Raw genomic sequence first — 21,074 nt, forward strand, 5'->3', positions numbered from 1 at the left:
TCAGGGGCTAGTTCTCGATTTCCATGGACATTAAATTCTGGCTTGTGGGGCCCCATCTTAAGCACAGGCCGTATTCATCCTAGTGACAGGACAGGCCTGGGTGTCTTTGTGTGAGCAATCAAAGCCTGCTGAGAAAGATCTCATCCCGAAGGAGGACAGAGTCAAGGTAATTAGCTCAGTCCAAGGAAAAAGCTTCCCTTTCAAGGGGAGGGACTGAGTCATTGAATTCTGGCTCAGTCCCAGCCCCATGGCACAAGGAAGGTGGACCCCAAATCAGGTCAATATGAAAGCAGAGCGCACTAACTCTCTGGGAGAATTAAGCCACAAGGCTTTGTAGCTTATGCAATTGTGCCCTGCACAACAGACCCAGTGGCAGTGTCCCTGTTGCTCAAGAAGGCCAGGGTGCCCTCTTAGCATATGCTCTAATAAGGAATAGATCCAGTGGAGGGTTTCTAAATGTCCCAGAATGAAGACAAATGCTAGGGATTTTTGCAAAGGAAAAAAATAATTCAAAGATGAACAAGGAGCCACGGAAATCCAGATGTCCTCATAGGCAGCACAGACACCAATAATCATTTGCTTTTCACATGATGTGGCAGCTTTTGTCTCCGTTTGACAAAATTATAATTGAAGAACAAGAATAGGACAAAAGGTAATCGGCTGGCAACTAACCCGTGGAAAAGCAGTTTCCTCCAGAAATCAGGAGGCTGGTACTACAACGGAGGGACCACACAGATTCACATGCAGCAGTTTTCTCTAAGATTTTACCACAAAATGTTAAGTGGAACATTCTGTCCTAGACCACAAGCAGGTAGAGTGAATTTTTTCCCTCATTTCCATAAAGGTCATGAGCAAAAAAAAGAGCACGACAGCTGAGGCAAAAACGTAATGCCGTAAATACACAGAGAAAACATATCACATAAAGAATGCTAACGCCCATTTGCTTTGGGGGAAGGATGCTTCTAAGACGAGAAAAAAGTCTAGCTACTCAAAAAGTCTTACTGCTTATTCCTGATAAAATATAAAAATATTGCTTTCAATCTGTATTGCTGATTTCATCACATGGTACTTAGTAAATTACGTCCCCGGAATGCTGCTGGCAAAGAGCGTGCCCCATCCCACAGGTGGGCTTTCGCTCCAGGTCAGGGCACCTCCAGACCTCACCTTTGCTTCTGGACTTCTGACTTAATTTTCAGAGAATGGATATTTGCTAGGCTAACTTTGTAATGATAAATTATCCCCTTCCTTGGAACTCTCAACAGTTCTATAATCTCTGTGATACTCCTTCTATATTGGAGACAAAATTGTGGAGGATGAGTTCTCATTTTTCTGCTCAAATCTGTTAAAATTGCCAGAACGCTTACCACCATAGTCAGGAATAGCAACATATTTTAAAAATTCATATACAGGCTTCCCTGGTGGCGCAGTGGTTGAGAGTCCGCCTGCCGATGCAGGGGACGCAGGTTCGTGCCCCGGTCTGGGAAGAGCCCACATGCCGCGGAGCGGCTGGGCCCGTGAGCCATGGCCGCTGAGCCTGTGTGTCCGGAGCCTGTGCTCCACAACGGGAGAGGCCACAACAGTGAGACGCCCGCATACTCAAAAAAAAAAAAAAAAAAAAAAAAAAATTCATAGACAAAGAAAAACGGTTCCTTCAGGTATTCTGCTAGTGTATCTGTTCCCTCAAGTCGGTCAAGAGGGTATTTATACAGCGCTTGATGCCAAAAGGCTTTCTTGAAGGAGTGAACCTCAGAGACCAGCAGCCTCCTGCACCCTTTCCTGGTGCATCCAGGACCTGGGGTGTAACCACGTCTGAACTGCACCCTTCAAATAAATCGCTCACGGGGAATGCAAGGATTACAGATGGAAGGAAGGCTTAGAAAGCATCTGATTCAGTATCTTCCATTTAGAGTTGAGAAAATGCAGAGATTAACCAAGTCCTCCAACAGTCTCTGGCCACTACGTAGTGTTTTGGGACCAAGCCGCTTATTCTGACTCCTGGTCGGGGAGCTATGCTGCTTTTACCCACCTCTCTGGGTGACAGGTGATGGAAAAGGAGATAAGGCAACATTGTATAGCTCTGACTTTCTTAAATGTGCTTTTAGAATACAAAGCCCGCATTAAAAAAACACCACCAAACACAAAGAAAGACGATTGAGAAAAACTCCTCATGAAATGAATAGGGGAATTTTCTGTCTCCCCAGTCAGCTGGTACTAGATGTTCTGAACTGGAGACAGAGGAGACACCAAACGAAAACACAGTAGTTTCAGGGTGGTGAGAGGCTACAGAGTGGTGCTGTGGAGATCACGTGCTGGCAGTGCCCACCCCTCAGGGACGTCACCTGTCCCCCATTGCCCACATGAGTCACCATATATGGCCTCATTTTCTTAGAAGCAACTCTCATCCAAGCGTGGTCCACTGACACATTTCATTTCTGACTCTTGTGGACATCATGTTAAATATTACATACGCTGCTTTAAATTAAGCACGTTTTGACTGAGGGTGAAGGATAAAGAATGTAATGTATTTTCCAGCACTTTACATACATTATCTCTTTTAAACCTTACAACCACCTCAAGAAGTACATATTTTAATTTATGTGACAGATGTAGGACTAGAAACTCAGAATCTCCCCAAATACATGGAGCCCATAAATAAGCAGGATGGGATTAACTGAGTTCTTTCTGATTTGAAAATTCATGGTATTTTAAAAGGCACATTTCACAGTCTGTCTTAAGTCACAGTTCCAGGGCATGGGTATCATTTTACCATTAAAAAGAATTCTTGGAAGGAGACACAGAGATTTTAAATATTAAGCCTTTTTCAAATTCTTTAAAAGGAAGGGTACAGTATTTGAGCAGGGTGAAGGAATGATAATTATCAAGAAGTCCTATTCAGCTTGTCCATGTGTCAGGCAATGCCCCGAGTGCCTATCAGACATGAATTTATTTGATCCTCAATCCTGTGAGGGAAGTATTGTTGTTATCTTTTTTTTAGAGATGAGCAAACTGAACACAGAGAGGTTGAGTAATTTGCTCAAGATCACACAGCTAGTAAGCGGCAGAGCTGGGTTTGAAATCCATGAGGTCAGGCTCTACGGATCCTGCTTTAACCATTCTGTTGGCTGGCATTCTCAGCCTCCCCAACCTGCATGCAGACAAGGCAGGTTGGAGAGTTTTAAGGAAGGCTGGTAGGAGAAGAAACACCAAAGACTGATATACTGAAATTGATTTGAAAATAAATGCTTCTTAAATATGGAAAGTAAAACACTACACTAGATAGCAGGTATCCTTAAAAAAAATCTCTCTCTACCTCCAATTTACCAATGAGGACCCTGAAATAAAGCATCCTAATGGAGGTCACAGGGCTCATGAGCAGTGGAGCCAGGGTCCAAATGACAATGTCTTCACGCTTCTCTTTAGTCATCATTTTTAATTTAAAAAACACCTTTTATTTAGCTACAGTGTATCAGGCATCGAGTTAAGTAGCAGGGATGCAACACAATGATGTAACCCCTACTGTCACACGGAACAGGGGAGCGGACAGGATGCCAGGCTGCCCGAGAGGCCAAGCCCCCCTGGGGTGATGGGAACAGGGATGCTTCACTGGGCACAGAGTTAATCCCTTCTCCATTGTAATTTCCGTATTAATGGTGGGGTCATTAAGCACCTTGGAGTGATTCAGCTTCTCCCTCTTCGTCCCCTAGAGTCTTCTACTGAACGCAGAGAAGAAAGGGGCTATTTCAGTAATAAGTTGCCTAAGCCTTGCTGTTTGGTTCTGTGGGTGGCCTTGAATCTGTAACTTTGCAGTGTGCCACTCTCGCTGCACTTCAGCCAGGTTTTTCTTGACATCTGAAGAGGCAGTGTCTCTAGAGAGTATATTTTTGTATTCCTCCATATGCTGCTTTTTGTCTCCTCACATATATTGCCAATAAAACTTGCGAGTTCCACCACAGGCCAGCTCTGCAACTTGCGTTTAGTGTTGGTCCGGGAAGAAATATATTATTATTATTTCCATTGGTTCATGTCTGTTCCTCTATTGTGGAAATGCGATTTTCTTGCATTTTCCCCTCAATATATTGATGCACTTTCTCTCATCTGATTTCACTCATCTTTTTTTTTTTTTTTTTTGATGTAGACTGTTTTTAAAGTCTTCATTGAATTTGCTACAATAGTGCTTCTGTTTTATGTTTTGGTTTTTGGCCGTGAGGCATGTGGGATCTTAGCTCCCTGACCAGAAATCGAACCTGCACCCCCTGCACTGGAAGGCACAGTCTTAACCACTGGACCTCCAGGGAAGTCCCTTCACTTGTGTACCTTATATGTCTCACAGGTTTCTTTTATTGATGACGGTACTTGCTTCCGCCCTGTTTCAAAAATCTATTTAATAAAGTGTCCTGCTTCTGTACTTATCTCAAAGCTTTTCGACTGATTACTTTACCTGATTCTTTTCATTTTTCCAATGCTGTGGATTAACGTAATTTTTTTTTTTCTTGTTTGGTTCTTTGCCACAGTCCTCTCCCTAAATATCTGCTCCATTGACCTTGGTTTAATCAGACTATGACTGTTGCATGACACTGAAACCAGAGGAAGGACTGACATGCTTTGATGCTGAAGAAGTTTCTCTCTGTCTCAGGTGGTGTCATTTTGCAATCATATTTATTATGTCTATCAAGCATATTTATCTTATGTTTTCAGTGTCTAGAGAACATTACAAATGACATCAGCATTATAAGATAGCAAAAGGGTCCCATTCACAAAGGAGTGGGGTGGGGGAATGAGCACGAGTGATTTTTAAAAACACATTTTAAAATTATGATAAAATCCATCCTCAGCAATTTTTAAGTGTACATATAGTTCGGTGGTATTAAGTACCTTCCCACTGTCGGGCAACCATCATCCATCTCAAGAACTCTTTCCATCTTGCAAAACTAAACTCTGTACCCATGAAACAATAACTCTCTGTTCCCACTCTCCCTGGCACCTGACAACCAACTACCATTTTACTTCCTCTATGAGTTTGACTCCTCTAGGTCCCTTATGTTAGTGGAATCATAAAGGATTTGCCCTTTGGTGACTGACTTATTTCACACAGCATAATGTCCTCAAAGTTCACCCACAATGCAGCATGCAACAGAATTCCCTTCCTTTTTGAGGCTGAGTAATATCCACTGTGTGGATACACCACATTTTGTTTTTCCATTCATCTGTCCATGGACACTTAGGGTGCTTCTTCCGTTTGAGTCCTGTGACCAAGGCTGCCATGAACGTGGGTGTGCAAGTATCTCTTCAGAGTGTGTGCAATTTTAAAAGGCTTAAAGTCACAGAGAAACACAGATATAGGATGAGAAGGGTGCACAAGCGCTTAAGTTTACCGTGGAAAGCATTTAACGTCAGACGGGAGCTCTGCAGAAGAGGGAACTGTTGAGTGGCACTTTCAAGGTAGCAAGAGTTTGGAAGCAGTACTCAGGGAGGGCACTTGGCCTATTAGTATTGTGCACAGAATAATCATAAACGTTGAGAAATGAGTGACGCGGGGCGGGGGGGTAAAATGCGGGTGGGACAGTGTCTAGGCTAGAACATACAGCACTGGCCAGAATAAATGAGGAAAATGCTATGCAATTGATATAAAACATTAAACATCATGATTTCCATGTTTCTGCAAAGAAATCATGACAATGAGAAAGTGAGTTTCTTAGAACTGAAGAGCTATGCATTGGACTGTACGTCCCTTGAGGGCAGGCCTAACCCACAACTGTGATCCAATGCCCAGCAAACAGTACTTGCACTGGCACCCAGGGGCACTCAGTAAACATCTGTCAAATACATGTATAAGTGATCTCCTCTAGGCACCTCATGCTCATACAACTGCAAAAGATGCTTGTTGCTGATGAAGATGGGCTAAAAGAGAATGCTGTTGTGGCTGGTTTTATCTGGAGGAATTAGGGCTGGCTGGCATAGCTCTAAGAAATAACAAAGGTATTGGATCTGAAACATGTTAAGAAGGAAGAATCTGTGAGACAAAAATGCTAGAACTCATTGGCTAGGATTTTGTTTAGATCTATTGTCAATACCCAAATGTGTTAGTTTGTTCTAAGTTACTTTAACTTTCTATAACCAATGGGTATTTTAACAAGGTGTTAATTTCTTTCCCTCTGCCCTGAGTGTGTTCTCAATCACTACCTTTCTTTTGCAAGGCTCGCCTGTAGTCAATATTTTCTTATTAAGATACTTGCCATCCTAAAGGATACAGAAGCAGAAACAGACTCACAGACATAGAAAACAAACTTATGGTTACCAAAAGGGAAAGGAGTTGGGGAGGGATAAATTAGGAGTTTGGGACTAACAGATACAAACTACTCTGTATAAAATAGATAAGATAAAAAACAAGGTCCTACTGTATAGCACAGGGAACTATATTCAATATCCTGTAATAACCATAATGGAAAAGAATATGAAAAAAGAATTATATATATATATATATATTTGAATCACTTTGCTGTACACCTGAAACTAACACAACATTGTAAATCACCTATACTTCAGTTAAAAAAAAAAGGAACACAAACATGATTCTAATTAACGGATATGCTTATGTTGTTATATTAGACTAGTCTATCTTTACTTCTTCCAGGGTGGAAAAAAAAGAAACAATGCATTCATTAATTATCTTCTGTTTATACACAAACAGTAGAGGTTTTAGTTTTTTCCCCTAAGTGTGATTACGTGACAGCAATAAACGGATGTGACTGGCACTGCACTAGAATTGAATGCTGGGATTTGATGGTTTTACGTGTTAAGCCAGGGAAGAAAATTTAGTCTACACTTCCATGTTGGAAACGCCCTGGCTGAAGGGACTGAGTCCACCTTGTGTATTCTCGGGTCCTAAATGGAACATGATAAATATGTTTGCTGACTATTTCTAGCACATATCGTCCTCAACATGGTGTTACTGGTAATGAAATTATAAGGTTTTCCAATCCTAGACTCAGGATATAACACAAACGTTTTACGGACTCGAGGTTGCCAAGGGGGAGAGGGGTGGGGGAGGGATGGACTGGAAGTTTGGGATTAGCAGATGCAAACTAGGATATATGAAATGGATAAACAACAAGGCCCTACTGTATAGCACAGGGAACTATATTCAAGATCTTGTAATACACTATAATGGAAAAGAATATGAAGAGGAATATATACATGTATAACTGAACCACTTTGCTGTACAGAAGAAATTAATACAACATGGTAAATCAACTATACTTCAGTAAAATATATTTTAAAAAAACACTGCCAAACGTAAGGTAGACAGCTAGTGGGAAGCAGCCGCATGGCACAGGGAGATCAGCTCGGTGCTTTGTGACCGCCTGGAGGGGTGCGATAGGGAGGGTGGGAGGGAGGGAGACGCAAGAGGGAAGAGATATGGGAACATATGTATGTGTATAACTGATTCACTTTGTTATAAAGCAGAAACTAACACACGATTGTAAAGCAATTGTACTCCAATAAAGATGTAAAAAACCCCTAAAAAAACCAGATGTTTTAGACTATAAAGATTAAAGATAGTTAATAAATATGCCATGAGAAACTGCAGTGAAATGAGGCATCGCCAGCGTGGGCTGAAGGCACCAACCCTGGTCTGGCCTTCCGTGTCCGGGTAGCAGACAGCCACGCACGTGCCGAGGAGGCAGCGGCCCAGGCGCACGGGGGCCCCTCCAGCTACTCTCAACATTTATTATTCGGGAGCTGTGTTCTTTAGGTGTCTGTGGAAGGTCAGCGTCTAATCTGGTTCCGCCCACAGCTGCACAGTTATAGTTTTCTTCACCGCATTTGCCCTCGTTTAGTATCATTTGACATTCTCTCTGCTTGGCAGTTTTCTCTTTAATTCCTTTTGGAAAACTATTTTTTCCCTAGTTTGTCATTTTACTTAAAAAATGTGTTCTGGAGTTGTCTGCTTTTTCTGTCTTTCCTATTTGAAACACCTCCCATAAACTGCTTACTTATGAGAAAAATAATTCATTTTATCAGCATCATAAAGTGATACCTATTTTTTGAACGGTTTCTTAAAGATGACCCGGACTCATTAGTAAGTTATTTCATGGGGAATGTTCTGAGCAATCAATGATATTCTCTTGACGATACTGACTTGAGGCTGAGAGGGAAGGGAGCAGGGACAAAGGCATAATGGTCCACTTGCTGGAAACACAGAATGCACAGAAGTGAGCGAAAGCTAGGCTCTGCCTTGGGCATCACGTAAGTGGCCTTCCTGGAACGAGGCTAGGGGAATTTGTCACCATCTGCTTGTCAACTTTCTTGGGAGCATTAGCTATCATCCTGCTTAAAGGGATCAGGCATGACCACGTGGTACCTGGAGGCCTTTTCTGGCTCTATTATTCCATAAGGCTGTTGGTTTTTACATTCCTAGCTTGAATGTCATTATGTCACTGATTCTAAGCCTCAGTTTCTGGAGGGGTATCACCTTATCTGCCTCCTTCATCAAGTTTTCTTAAAAATTATTAAACATAATGTAGGACACAGTGCTTTGAAATTAGATTATGTACAATGACAATGATCCCACTTTGACATAAATCTGTGATAAACTTTCCACCATTGGTTTGTAACATTTCACTCTCAAACTTCTGAGTACCTGACTAAACCAATCTTTCTGATATTAACTTCTCACCCTCCTCCTTATTATTATTGTTATTTTAATTATTATTTTTTTGAGACCAGAGTTCTAGTCTATTTCTTTGCCACTTTATAACTGTGGGGAAACTACAGCTGTTGGGTTTGGTTCTCCATGCATGTCCTTTTTTTCTTTTTCATTGATTTTTTTTTTTTTTACTGTTCATTGCTACTCTGGGTACCTATGTTACTCAGGTAATGATGCAAACAGTGCAAATTTCCTAGGCTCCTCAAAGACACAACTGAATGAAAAACATTTCCACGTCTCATTTTTCAGCAATGGTGTTAGCGTTCAGAACACAAGTTTCACTCCTATTGATTATTTATACATATTTTTTTGCCTCGCACGTTTGGGTAAACGTGGGGATAGATAATAGGAATCTTCGTTTACTAAGGTTATATAATAATTAACTTAAGTATAACTATACAGTTACCTTCCTGGATTGATATTGAAAAGCAAGATCTGGGTCTCAGTCTAAACTTTTTCTTCTGTGCTGGCAATTTTTCTAGTTGCAAAAGTTATTTGAAGAAGTACTCACTGCGTTTCTGGAGAATAACGATTCTTCAATATACTCACATTTCATGCTGGGTAAATTATCATCACTGTACACCCACCTTTACATGTGTTGAAACAGGTTCTGGTTAAACAAATGCACAGTCCCTGGAAAGTAGCCAAAAGCTTTTCTCCTGCAGTTCCCGGTACTCCTCTTAGTTAGCCTTGTGTTAGTTTTCTATCCTGTTTTACAAACACAAATACAAGTTATAAGACACTGTTCGGGAATCCCAGCATCAGAATTAAGTCATGTGTATTGTTAGTTGGTTATAAAAGAGCAATTATTATTATTATCATTTTTTTAACTTCTTTATTGGAGTAGAATTGCTTTACAGTGGTGTGTTAGTTTCTGCTTTAGAATCTTTGCTGGGACGAAGAGCAATTATTAATACTTAATTGTGTTGGTGACGGTGTCATAATTTTTGAACGGCATTATAATGTAGTGGATTAGATTTCTATCCAGAAATACTTCCATTAATGTTTCTCCTCTATTACTTTGCGAATGTTCAAAGTGCAGTTTTAGAAAACTGTATTCTGATTTTGGAATTTAAAGATTCTGTTCTTAGCCTTCAATAAAGCAGCTTCAAATCTGCCCCTTTTGCATTCCACAAGGAAGTGAGTCCTGGTGTGCATGTCGAGGGCACATCGACACGTGCCCTCAACATGTCTGGGAGACAGCACGCATAAGGCCTGGGGCCCATCCGCACCCCTCTGCCCTTCATCACTGACACTCCCTTGGCTCCTGGCTCTTGGTTTCTATTTCCCGCCCAGCACCAGGTAGTGCAGAATGGAAGTGAGTGTCATCAGAACGTGCACCAGAATCTGGGAATATCTTGATAACTGATGTGAGTGGAGAGTCGCTTCAAGACCAGCAAGGACTCCAAGTAAAGGCATCAGAGGGCCTTCACTGCCCTGTTTCCTTGGAGACAGATCAGATCGCTCCACATACTAAAGTAGATTAACTGGCGTAGAGGATGGGACTTGCTGTTGCCCATTAGATCAAGCAGAGATCAGTGTGTATGTGACTGATTACAGACCCTAACCACAGTATCACTGAAAGAGTTGGCCGACTTTATCCTACACGATGGACACACCATAAAGTAAATAAGGCGGCTTGAATTTTAACAACAGCTGAACTACAGATGCTTTCCTCTGATTTGGGAGCACCACCTAACCTATTACGTCAGAACATGCAGCTCTTTCTGCTGTTCACCTCCTTGGATGGTCTGCAGGCACATCAGAAGACAGAAATAAGTCCACAAAAATCACCATGGGTCACGACGTTTCTAGTTTGCCTTCAGTTTAACGATGCAAGAGAATGTAAGGAGAGAAGAGAAGAAATCTCATTCAATGCCTCTGTTGTGTGAGTCCCTAATGGACAATATACACATCTAGCTGTGGCCATTTTAAAATGGCTATAGCTTTTTTTTTTTTTTTCTGGCGGTACACGGGCCTCTCACTGTTGTGGCCTCTCCCGTTGCGGAGCACAGGCTCCGGTCGCGCAGGCTCAGCGGCCATGGCTCACGGGCCCAGCCGCTCCGCGGCATGTGGGATCTTCCCGGACCGGGGCACGAACCCGTGTCCCCTGCATCGGCAGGTGGACTCTCAACCACTGCGCCACCAGGGAAGCCTGGCTATAGCTTTAGTGTGAGATTGTTTAAAGAAATACAAAATTGCCCCTGAAATGTAAAGCAGAAAAAGCACAACTTTTGGCCCCTTGTTTTGCTGTCTCTCTTGAAGATCTGTGAGGTATCTTCCTATTTACTGTGCTGTAGAACTACTGGTTCTTCTGGGCTTGGGGATTCAAAAATGGATTATCTGAACACCCTGGAGGTCTTGCCCACCTGATGAACATGGGGTGCAGCCTCACCCGTGTCCTGGATGCCCCATGAGCACAGGGGCAGGTAGCTGTCTCTGGGGAAGCCCCTGAGACTGTGTCTAGAAATGAACTGTGAAAAGGGTGTGGACCAGGGTCAGAAGGGAGTAGGGGACCCCAGATCAGTCACACAGCCTCTTCATTTATGAGAACCAGAGGATGACTGGCAGGGCAAAACAGCTCTTAGACACCTCTAGCCTGCTCTGCACTTCAAGCTTTACTGTAAACAGCACATTAACAGGATGATGGTATTCTGATTTAGCAGCCTGACATATGTCAGAGCTCACGGTAACAGGGCTTCAGTGAGATTTTTTCCACACACGTTTCTTCAATGAACATTTCCACATAGAAATCCTTGCCACAGTCATCTTAATGACTTTAATCTTCACACTTATCTTTTCTACAGGCTTTTGTACGTGCATTTAACTTTCCAATTAACTTTCCCTGATCCTTTAAATGCGTATATATGCAGCTCGATGCCTTTAACTATCTTTCTCAACATGGCCAGAAAACAGTAGAAAATTGAGGTCAAATGCAGGCTGAGCTAGGAAGGGACTGTAGATCTATCTGTTTGCTACTCTTCTCCCTCCGAAGGAACCACAGGTCCCAAGATGATAGCTGATCTCTAGAAATATTAGAAATGTAACTGTGGAAAGTGTTGACCCAAACCCTTCCTATGCGTATGATGAAGTAACTGACCACGTGCCTCTCAGAGGGGTTCTAAGATGCACACCTGCAACCGTGGGACCCGTGCCCACCAGCCTCCGTTATTCCAGGTGACACTGGTTAGAGGGCAGGGAGGCAGATCTCCCAGAGGGGCACTGCTGCTCAGCTTGGCCACGGGCTCCGGTCAGGAAGGTGTGCTAAGTGGTGGGTGGCAGAGAGGATGACTGACATCCCTATAACATGAGGTGCTCTCAGGAGCACAGAGGACCCTGGCCATTGGGAGTCTGGCCATATGCATGACGCAGGACTGTGGCTCTCAGTCAACCGACTACATGTGAGGCAGGACTCTAGGACAAGAGGGACACATACATTTGATTTAATAACTGGAAACCAAGGGGTTGCCAGGGGGTGGGAGGAGCACAGGAAGGGCGAGAGTTACATTACTATGATGTGTGCTGTAAGCTGAAATGTGTATCCACGCTGCCCCCCCGCCCCCATTCTTACATTGAAGCCCTAACCCCCAAAGTGACCATATTTGGAGACAGTACATTTAAAGAGGTAATTAAAGTTAGATAAGGTCATAAGGGTAGGCCCCTAATACAGAAGGGACACAAGGGATCTCTCTCTAGGCATGTGCAGAGGAAAGAGCAGTGAGGATAGAATGAGCAGGTAGCCACCTGCAAACCAGGAAGAGAGATCTCACCCGAGACCAACTCTGTTGGCATCTTGATTTTGAACTTGTCCTCCTGAGACATGTGAGAGAATACATGACTGTAGCCTAAGCCACCCAGTCTGTGGTGGCCATCAGAGTAGACAGAGACAGTGTGGCAGACACCGCAGGTACTATTAATTCATTTAATTCTCAAAACCTCTGTGTGAAGCAGGCTTTATTATCTCCGTTTTATGCATGCAGAAACAGGCTCAGAAAAAGAAAGCCGTGTCTCTAATGCTCCATGGCAAGTAAGTGTCTCTTGACATTTGATCAGGGAAGGGGCACGGTAACAGCGGAGCTCGTTTTTTGACTGAATTGCAGTTCCCTGAGTCCGGAGAGGAGGGATCTCTTTATGATTTAAAGATCTGAGCTGAGAAATTGGTGCAAGCTTGTGGAAGCCAGTGGGTGGAGTAGTGGGTTTGTCGGGGGTGAGGCTGGAGGTTGTGCATGTGAGTGCTTATGTGTTAGGGGGAGGCATCAGCTGGGAAGAGCTGGGGGAAAGTTTGAAAGACTCTAGGTGGTCCCAAGGACCCAGGGGGAGCTCTGGACCATGACGATTTCAGTGGGGCTGTGTCCTATCTTGAAAATTTCGGCAGTTCTGGGGAGGGGACCGTTAGAGAATATGACTCACATCAAACTGACTGAGAAACCCCTGTTAGGAAGGGGAAGGTAAGGAGATAAAGGCGGTTGTGCAAAGACTCAGGGAAGGAGACCTTGAACGAAGAGCTAGCCTGGATTTAAGTAGGTCTTCAGGATTGAACAGGGAGCTTCCGGGATGGGCATTCCTGGCTCCCTAGAGAGGGTCACGAGTGCAGCGAACTCTCTATGTCCAAGTATTCTGCAAAGCTTTTGGCATACATCAGCTCATCTATCCTCACAAGTGCTTTTTGAAACCAGTACTAATATCCCTAAGTTTATAGATAAAGAAAGTGAGGCACAGAGAGGCTGGATGTAGTTTCTCAGGTCACACAGCCAATAAAGGGGCCAAGGTTTGAGCCCAGGTGGACTCACTCCCCTGTTCTTAACCACTAAATTCCACCTCCCGGTGACTTCCTGAAGAAATCCACCTTGCTCTGTACTTCCTGGACCAGGAGAGGGGCAGGCAGGCACGGCCAGCAAAGTTCTGAGCCTGGTATCCAAAAGGCTGACATTGACTCTTTTTCTTCCTCCACCTGTGTCTCAGTTTGCCTTCCTTCAAACAGTGTCATTCACTATAGATCTTACTTATAGACTCTCCGTGGGATTAGTGAGGCAGTTCTTGGAAGTTATTAATAATTCTGCTCAGGAAAACAGGATTATGTGGATTAAAAAAAAAAAAAGGAGCATTCCTGCTGGAGTAGTAAAGCAAGACTGTATTAGGAAAGACCATCTCTTTGAAGCAAGGCAAATACATTCCCTTAGCCTGAATCAGCTTCATGGGAATGGGTAGAAGCAGACATCAATCATACTGACGTGCGGCCTTTTCTGCCTTCTAGAAGCTTCTCTGCAGCCCTGTGGCTCCGCCAGCTATGAGAGCATCCAGATGGCATTAACTGGTGGGTGAATCCTCTGGGTATACAACACTGGGAGGAGAGTCTGAGGGGAGAAAGCTGACTAGAAGCCTGGCTTTGTTTTTTTTGTTGTTGTCGTTTCTCTTTTCTTTTTTTTTTTAATAATTAATTTATTGGTTTATTTTCGGCTGCATTGGGTCTTCGTTGCTGCGCACGGGCTTTCTCTAGTTGCAGCGAGTGGGGACTACTCTTCGTTGTGGTGCGCAGGCTTCTCACTGCAGTGGCTTCTCTTGCTGCGGAGCACGGGCTCTAGGTGCATGGGCTTCGGTAGTTGTGGCACGGAGGCTCAGTAGTTGTGGCTCGTGGGCTCTAGAGCGCCAGGCTCAGTAGTTGGGGCGCATAGGCTTAGCTGCCCTGCAGCACGTGGGATCTTCCAGGACCAGGGCTCGAACCCATGTCCCCTGCACTGGCAGGCGGATTCTCAACCACTGCGCCACAGGGAAGCCCCTTTTTTGTTGTTTTTGTTTGTTTCTTTCTTTCTTTTGGCTTCCTAAATGACTCTTAGCCAAAAAGAAAAAAAAAAAAGGCCAACCAGAATGAAATGTATTGATGTCTGATGAACTGTAATGACCTACTGTCCAATTTGTCATTGAGATAAAAGTGCCACATTGAGTTTGCTGAAGTGCTGTCACTACACATCATTCATCTGGAGAAGAGTCAATTAAGAGTGCAATTGAGAGATACATCAAATCCGGACCAAAGGTGTAGCAGGAGACCCAGGCAACGTGTGCCTCAAGATCAAATACAGGTTTCAAGATGAAAATGTCTCCCTCCTCCTCCTGAAGTCAATTTACCTCTGTTCAATGTTCAAATAGCGTTTTGTTTCACATTTGATTTAATTGCCTGTAGGCTGAGCCAGACCTACCTGGTGGCAAATATTCTGGCATCTTCTTTATACTTGGGTGTTTGAGCTCACTTCCTTCCTTTTCAAATTACTTCTTCTGAAAGATTTAAGCTTTCAGAAAGACTGTATTATATTATTGGGCTTAATTACTGTAAGTTCTGAAATAAGTACCATTTCAATGAAGATATGGACTTATGCATAGTATATGGAATCAGATAACAAGGCAGGAGGGCTCTTAGAATGTTTTAGACAAACCTTTTCATTTTTCAAATAAAGAAACTTGCTTAAAAATGGAAGAAAAGGGACTTCCCTGCTGGCACAGAGGTTAAGAATCTGCCTGCCAATGCAGGGGACATGGGTTCAAGCCCTGGTCTGGGAAGATCCCACATGACGTGGAGCAACTAAGCCCGTGCACCATAACTACTGAGCCTGTGCTCTAGAGCCCGTGAGCCACAACTACTGAGCCCGTGAGCCACAACTACTGAGCCCGTGTGCCACAACTACTGAAGGCCCCACGCCTAGAGCCCGGGCTCTGCAACAAGAGAAGCCACCGCAGTGAGAAGCCTGCACACTGCAACTAAGAGTAGCCCCCGCTCGCCACAACTAGAGAAAGCCTGCGTGCAGCAACGAAGACCCAATGCAGCCAAAAATAAAAATTAATTAATTAATTAAAAAAAAAGAAATGGAAGAAAAAATTTCCACAAAACAAAGTGAAGAGAGTTGAAATGTAGTTCAAAGTCACATATTCCCTTGCCTGGGAGAGTCCTGAAAATGAGTACGCTCTGATTTGCGATGACAGTACAGAGGAGGGTATACATAAATCAACACAGCTACTTTCAATTTTATTCATGAACCCTTTTCTGTAGCCTTCGATTGGCAAAATTGACTTTACCTCTGCCTTCTGATAACATGATGAGGTGCTAAAATGTATAAAAGGGATCGATGGGTGGTTTGCCAGAGGAAAGCGAAAGAAAAGCAAGTATACAGTAACATGAAGGATCAGGAGGTTCAAAAAACTAAAAACAGAGTTGCCATATGATCCAGCAATCCCACTTCTGGGCATAGATCTGGACAAAATTGTAATTTGAAAAGATACATGAACCCCTGTGTTCACAGCAGCTCTATTTACAATAGCCAAGACATGAAAGCAACCTAAATGTTCGACAGATGAAGAGATAAAGAAGATATGGTAGGGACTTCCCTGGTGGCACAGTGGTTAAGAATCCAACTGCCAATACTGGGGACACGGGTTCGAGCCCTGGTCTGGGAAGATCCCACATGCCACAGAGCAACTAAGCCCATGAGCCACAACTACTGAAGTCCCACGCCTAGAGTTTGTGATCCGCAACGGAAGAAGCCACCGCAATGAGAAGCCCGCACACCGCAACAAAGAGTAGCCCCCGCTCGCTGCAACTAGAGAAAGCCCGCGTGCAGCAACAAAGACCCAATGCAGCCAAAAATAAATAAAATTAAAAAAAAAGAAGATGTGGTAAATACATACAATGGAATACTACTCGGCCATAAAAAAGAATGAAGTCATACTATTTGTAGCAACGTGGATGGACCTAGACATGATCATACTGAGTGAACTATCAATAAGTCAGAAAGAGAGAGACAAATACCATACGATATCACTTATATGTGGAATCTAAAATATGACAAATGAACTTATCTGTGAAACAGAAACAGACTCACAGACATAGAGAACAGACTTGTGGTTGCCAAGGGGGAGGGGGTTGGGGGGAGGATGGATTGGGAGGTTGGGATCAGCAGATACAAACTGTTATATATAGAATGGATAAACAACAAGATCCTACTGTATAGCACAGGGAACTACATTTAATATCCTGTGATAAACCATAATGGAAAAGAATATGAAAAAGCATACATATATACGTATAACTGAATCACAGCAGAAATGAACACAACATTGTAAATCAACTATACTTCAATAAAATAAAATAATAATAAAAAGAAAAGAATCAGGAGGAGCCCAAATCCTGTTCCTATCTCTGAGGCCGACTCAGTCACACTCAGAAACCACTTGCTGTGCTGAAACACAATGCCTCATTTACAGCACTTCTGCGTGCTGCCTTCTGTCGACCCTCTCTTTCCCGAGCTCAGCCACTCATCAGCGTGCCTCATCCCTGGGATGACAGACAAATCAACATTACAGGCAATTTCACTGACATCCATAATGCTGAAGGTTCCAGCAGGTACACGTGGTAGTTACCGCAGGTGAAAGGAAAACCGGTGCATTCCCCCGTGGGTGGGGTTGGGGGAGGGAAAGGAAGCTTTGTGTGCTTCTGAAATTCACATTATATTTGTCTCCATGTGACTCAAGACTATTTCTCCTATGAGCGACTAAGAGGAGAAGCAGCCAACACTGTAAAGCAGGGAAGGCTGAGTTTGCCGAGAAATAACATCAGATAAACTCTACGGTGCCTTGTTTAAATCCCATGCGCAAGATTTAGATAATCCATGTGCATTTTGTGACACTGAGAGGGAGAGAGAGAGAAAGAGAAAGGGAGAGAGAATGAAAGAATGAGAGAAAGAGAATCCAAAAGAGAAAGAGAGAAAAGAGTGAGAGAGCGAGAGAGAGAAAGAAACCACATACTGAGCTTCATTCTCACTTTGATATTTACCATTGGACTTCTAGACCATGAGCACCTAAAGTGATTATAATCTATAATATAATCTATAATCTATAATATAATCTATAATCTTCTAGACCATGAGCACCTAAAGTGATTATAATCTTTCATTTAAATTTGGATTTAAACAGCGAAAAAAAAATCTCAGATTGGCCTTTTGCGATTATTTCATCCATTTTTCTTCTAAGGGAAGTTAATAACTTTCACAGGATTATTGTGAAGTTGGGTGTGAATAAAAGCAAAGAACTCTGTCACTGGGAAGGCCTTCCTACAACTCTATGTGTGAAAGTTGCCTTTACTTCACAGTAGAAAGAGGGCAGGTTTTAGAAGGAGATACATTGGTCTGTTACTCCACTACTTCCTAAAGAAGCTTCTGCAGAAAACTAGTTCCATGAAATTTTCTTTAAAAACATGAATTTAGCTTTCCCAGCACCATTTATTGCAGACTGTCTTTCCTCCATTGTACATTCTTGACTCCTCTGTCATGGATTAATTGACCATGGGTGTGTGGGTGTACCACTGGGCTTTCCATCCTGTTCCATTGATCTGTATGTCTGTTTCTGTGCCAGTACCATACTGTCTTGATTACTGAGCTTTGCAGTATAGTCTGCAGCCAGGGAGCCTGATTCCTCCAGCTCCATTTTTTTTCTTTCTCAAGACTGCTTTGGCTATTCGAGGTCTTTTGTGTTTCCATACAAGTTTAAAAATTATTACGCAGCCATAAAAAAGAATGAAATAATGCCATTTGCAGCAACATGGCTGTACCTGGAGATTATCATACTAAGTGAAATAAGCCAGATAGAGAAAGACAAATATCATATGATATCGCTTACATATGGAATCTAAAAAAAATGATACAAATGAACTTACAAAACTGAAACAGATCCACAGACATAGAAAACAAACATATGGTTACCAAAGAGGAAAGAGGGGTAGTGTATATATATATCCAAATCACTGTGCTGTACACCTGAAACATGACATTGTAAATCAACTACACTTCAATTAAAAAATGAATTTAGCAAAGGATGCCCACTATATTCTCCAGTTCAGAGATTCACAATACATATCAGTATACTAACGGTCCTAAGTACAACCTACACTTAAAAAGGTGGGGTGGAAGGTGTGAGAAAAAAATCTAACTTAGACTAACCAGAATTTCAAACACTTGTTTGATCAAACAAACTTTTCTCCATGAACTAATTTTGGCAAATATTCAGTTTCTCAACTGCTTCAGCAAACAGCATATCTCCTACTTCCCAGACTTATTCCAAATGGAGGGGAAGGCACTGAGAAATCCCAACCAAATGAAGTAATCACAGCATAGCAGTTAAGTCCCCAAGGTCACATAGGTGGGAAATGCAAAAGGACTTGATGCATGTGAAATGTTTAACAACATATTCTATAGTTTCTGGGAAGCCCTACCATGTACATCTTATAAGTAAGCACATACATGTTTATGGGAATATTCTCCATTTGGTAGGGGAGATTCAAACAAGTGGTTAAGGGAATTCCCCCAAGTTTCACCATCAGTTCTGGGAATGCCTCAATGAGACCCAGGCTCTGTTGCTCAGCAGTCACCAACACCACTGGATAGGACCTCCCATCTCACTGCTGGAGAGTCATCATAATGGCGGGACCAGATCATTTTTCCTCTAAGAGAAGTGATGTTTTCTACCAGATACTAGATTATAGCAAAAGACTCCAAGGGGACAAAAATCCTTCCCAGGATGGTGGCAATCAGCCAGTTCATGCATGATTGAAATGAAACCAAGCTTTGCTTCTGGTGTTGATCCCAGGATCTCTGCTGCTGAGTTGGTAGCCATGGTTTCAGGTTCACACAAGAATCCTAGATGTACTCTCTACACGACTGATATCCAAAGGTCTAAGAAATGGACTGAAAAAAGAGTAAATAGATACAACTACAAAGAGACTAGTATTATTATAAAACTTGTCCATAAATTTTCTTAGTATAAATCATGAATTTTAAAATAGTATTTAAAATAAGTAGGCTTAAAGGGCTTACATGGGGAACCCACTATAATTTCTATCCCCACTGTATCTTATATGTCTCGCTTTCCTATAACTGTAACTTGTGTTGCTAGTTTTGCAGGGTAGAGACAATATTTTTTATTTTTTGGATTCCACCTGACACATGTCAGGCTCTTGATATATTTTATCAAATGAGTGAATGAATGTATAAATGAAGGTGGCTTAAATAGTCATTTAGGGGCTTCCCTGGTGGCGCAGTGGTTGAGAGTCCGCCCGCCGATGCAGGGGACGTGGGTTTGTGCCCCGGTCTGGGAAGATCCCACATGCCGCAGAGCGGCTGGGCCCGTGAGCCATGGCCGCTGAGCCTGCGCGTCTGGAGCCTGTGCTCTGCAGCGGGAGGGGCCGCAGCGGTGAGAGGCCCGCGTACCGCAAAAAAAAAAAAAAAAAAAAAAAAAAAAAAAAAAGTCATTTAATCCACATTCTGTGCCTTGTACTTCATTTCATGCTGCTCACTTGCAAAATTTATCCGTTGGTCACTGAATAGCTTTACCTTCTATTCATTTTGGTTGCCTCCCCACCTGTGATACTTTTTGATGCTATAAATTCTGTTTCTTTTATCATGTTTTTAAATTGGGTTTAAAACATCCTTAAACTGTGATTAAAATAACACGGAACAGTTCCTTCTCCCTCTTGAAATTTCTCCTGAAGGACTCTGACATTAAATGCCTGATAACCATGGAAAAGATGCAAAGCATGAATCAACATGCAGATCTCATCCTCTCGACTCCTTTCCTAACTTCTAAAGGTTAGGAAGCCAACGGAACTAACACATGCCTTATAGACTTTGGTTTATGTATCCTCGTTCTATTGCGGTAAACTGTGCTAGTGAACTCAAGGTATCAAGAATGTCAGATTGTGTCAAAAGAATCTGAGAATAGCTTTCTTTGGCTGAAGCAAAGGAGGTGACAGGAGATCAGGGGAAAAGCTGTGGTTAGGGGAGGGCCAAGCTGCAGCAACCAGAGTGAGGAGGCTGAGGCTAACGTGAAGGGCTTTAGGAAACAGCCAGAAGCTCTCAGTGCCAGGGTGACAAGATAAAAGTGGCTGGCAAAGAAGATAATTTTCACATGGTCTTGGAGGGCCTGAGCGCAAGACAACAGGTCCTGTGGTCAGCGTGCTATCATGTGCCAGATGAGCGCCACATCATAATTGCTAAAATAAATCTAATCACAGACTACCTGGGAAACACAAAAGGCAGAGCCTCACTGTAGCATCGGTCCGCTCACACATTTCACAGACAGAGCATTCTCAGTGAGGCCCTGAAATGTTATCCAGACTTGGCAATCAGGATGGCTTTTACCAACAAGGTCAAATCATGGGCAAGTGCAAATTCATAAACTGCGTCTTGCTTTAAAAGAGAGGAGACGTTTTCAAAATTCACACATACGTATTGAGTATGCTTATGCCCGAATATGTAAGGTGGCAAGGTTGCTCTGTGCTCTTAGAAGCAAAACTTAGGATGCTTCTAAGGATATCTTGGAAACCATGGCT

The 21,074-nt window shown here is 42.8% G+C and overlaps 1 protein-coding gene across 4 annotated transcripts in view; it reads right to left on the reverse strand.

Moving 5' to 3' along the window:
• The window catches only part of CHRM3 (cholinergic receptor muscarinic 3), a 513,898-nt gene that overhangs the window by 86,245 nt on the left and 406,579 nt on the right, over positions 1 to 21,074 (reverse strand). For all 4 annotated transcript variants that reach the window (XM_079900504.1, XM_079900503.1, XM_079900502.1 and 1 more), the window contains one exon: positions 9,295 to 9,415. The gene's annotated coding sequence lies outside the window, so the exon portion shown is untranslated. The remainder of the gene's footprint in view (positions 1 to 9,294; positions 9,416 to 21,074) is intronic.

The sequence above is a fragment of the Stenella coeruleoalba genome (genome assembly GCF_951394435.1).
Source record: "Stenella coeruleoalba genome assembly, chromosome: 16".
Lineage (NCBI taxonomy): Eukaryota > Metazoa > Chordata > Mammalia > Artiodactyla > Delphinidae > Stenella > Stenella coeruleoalba.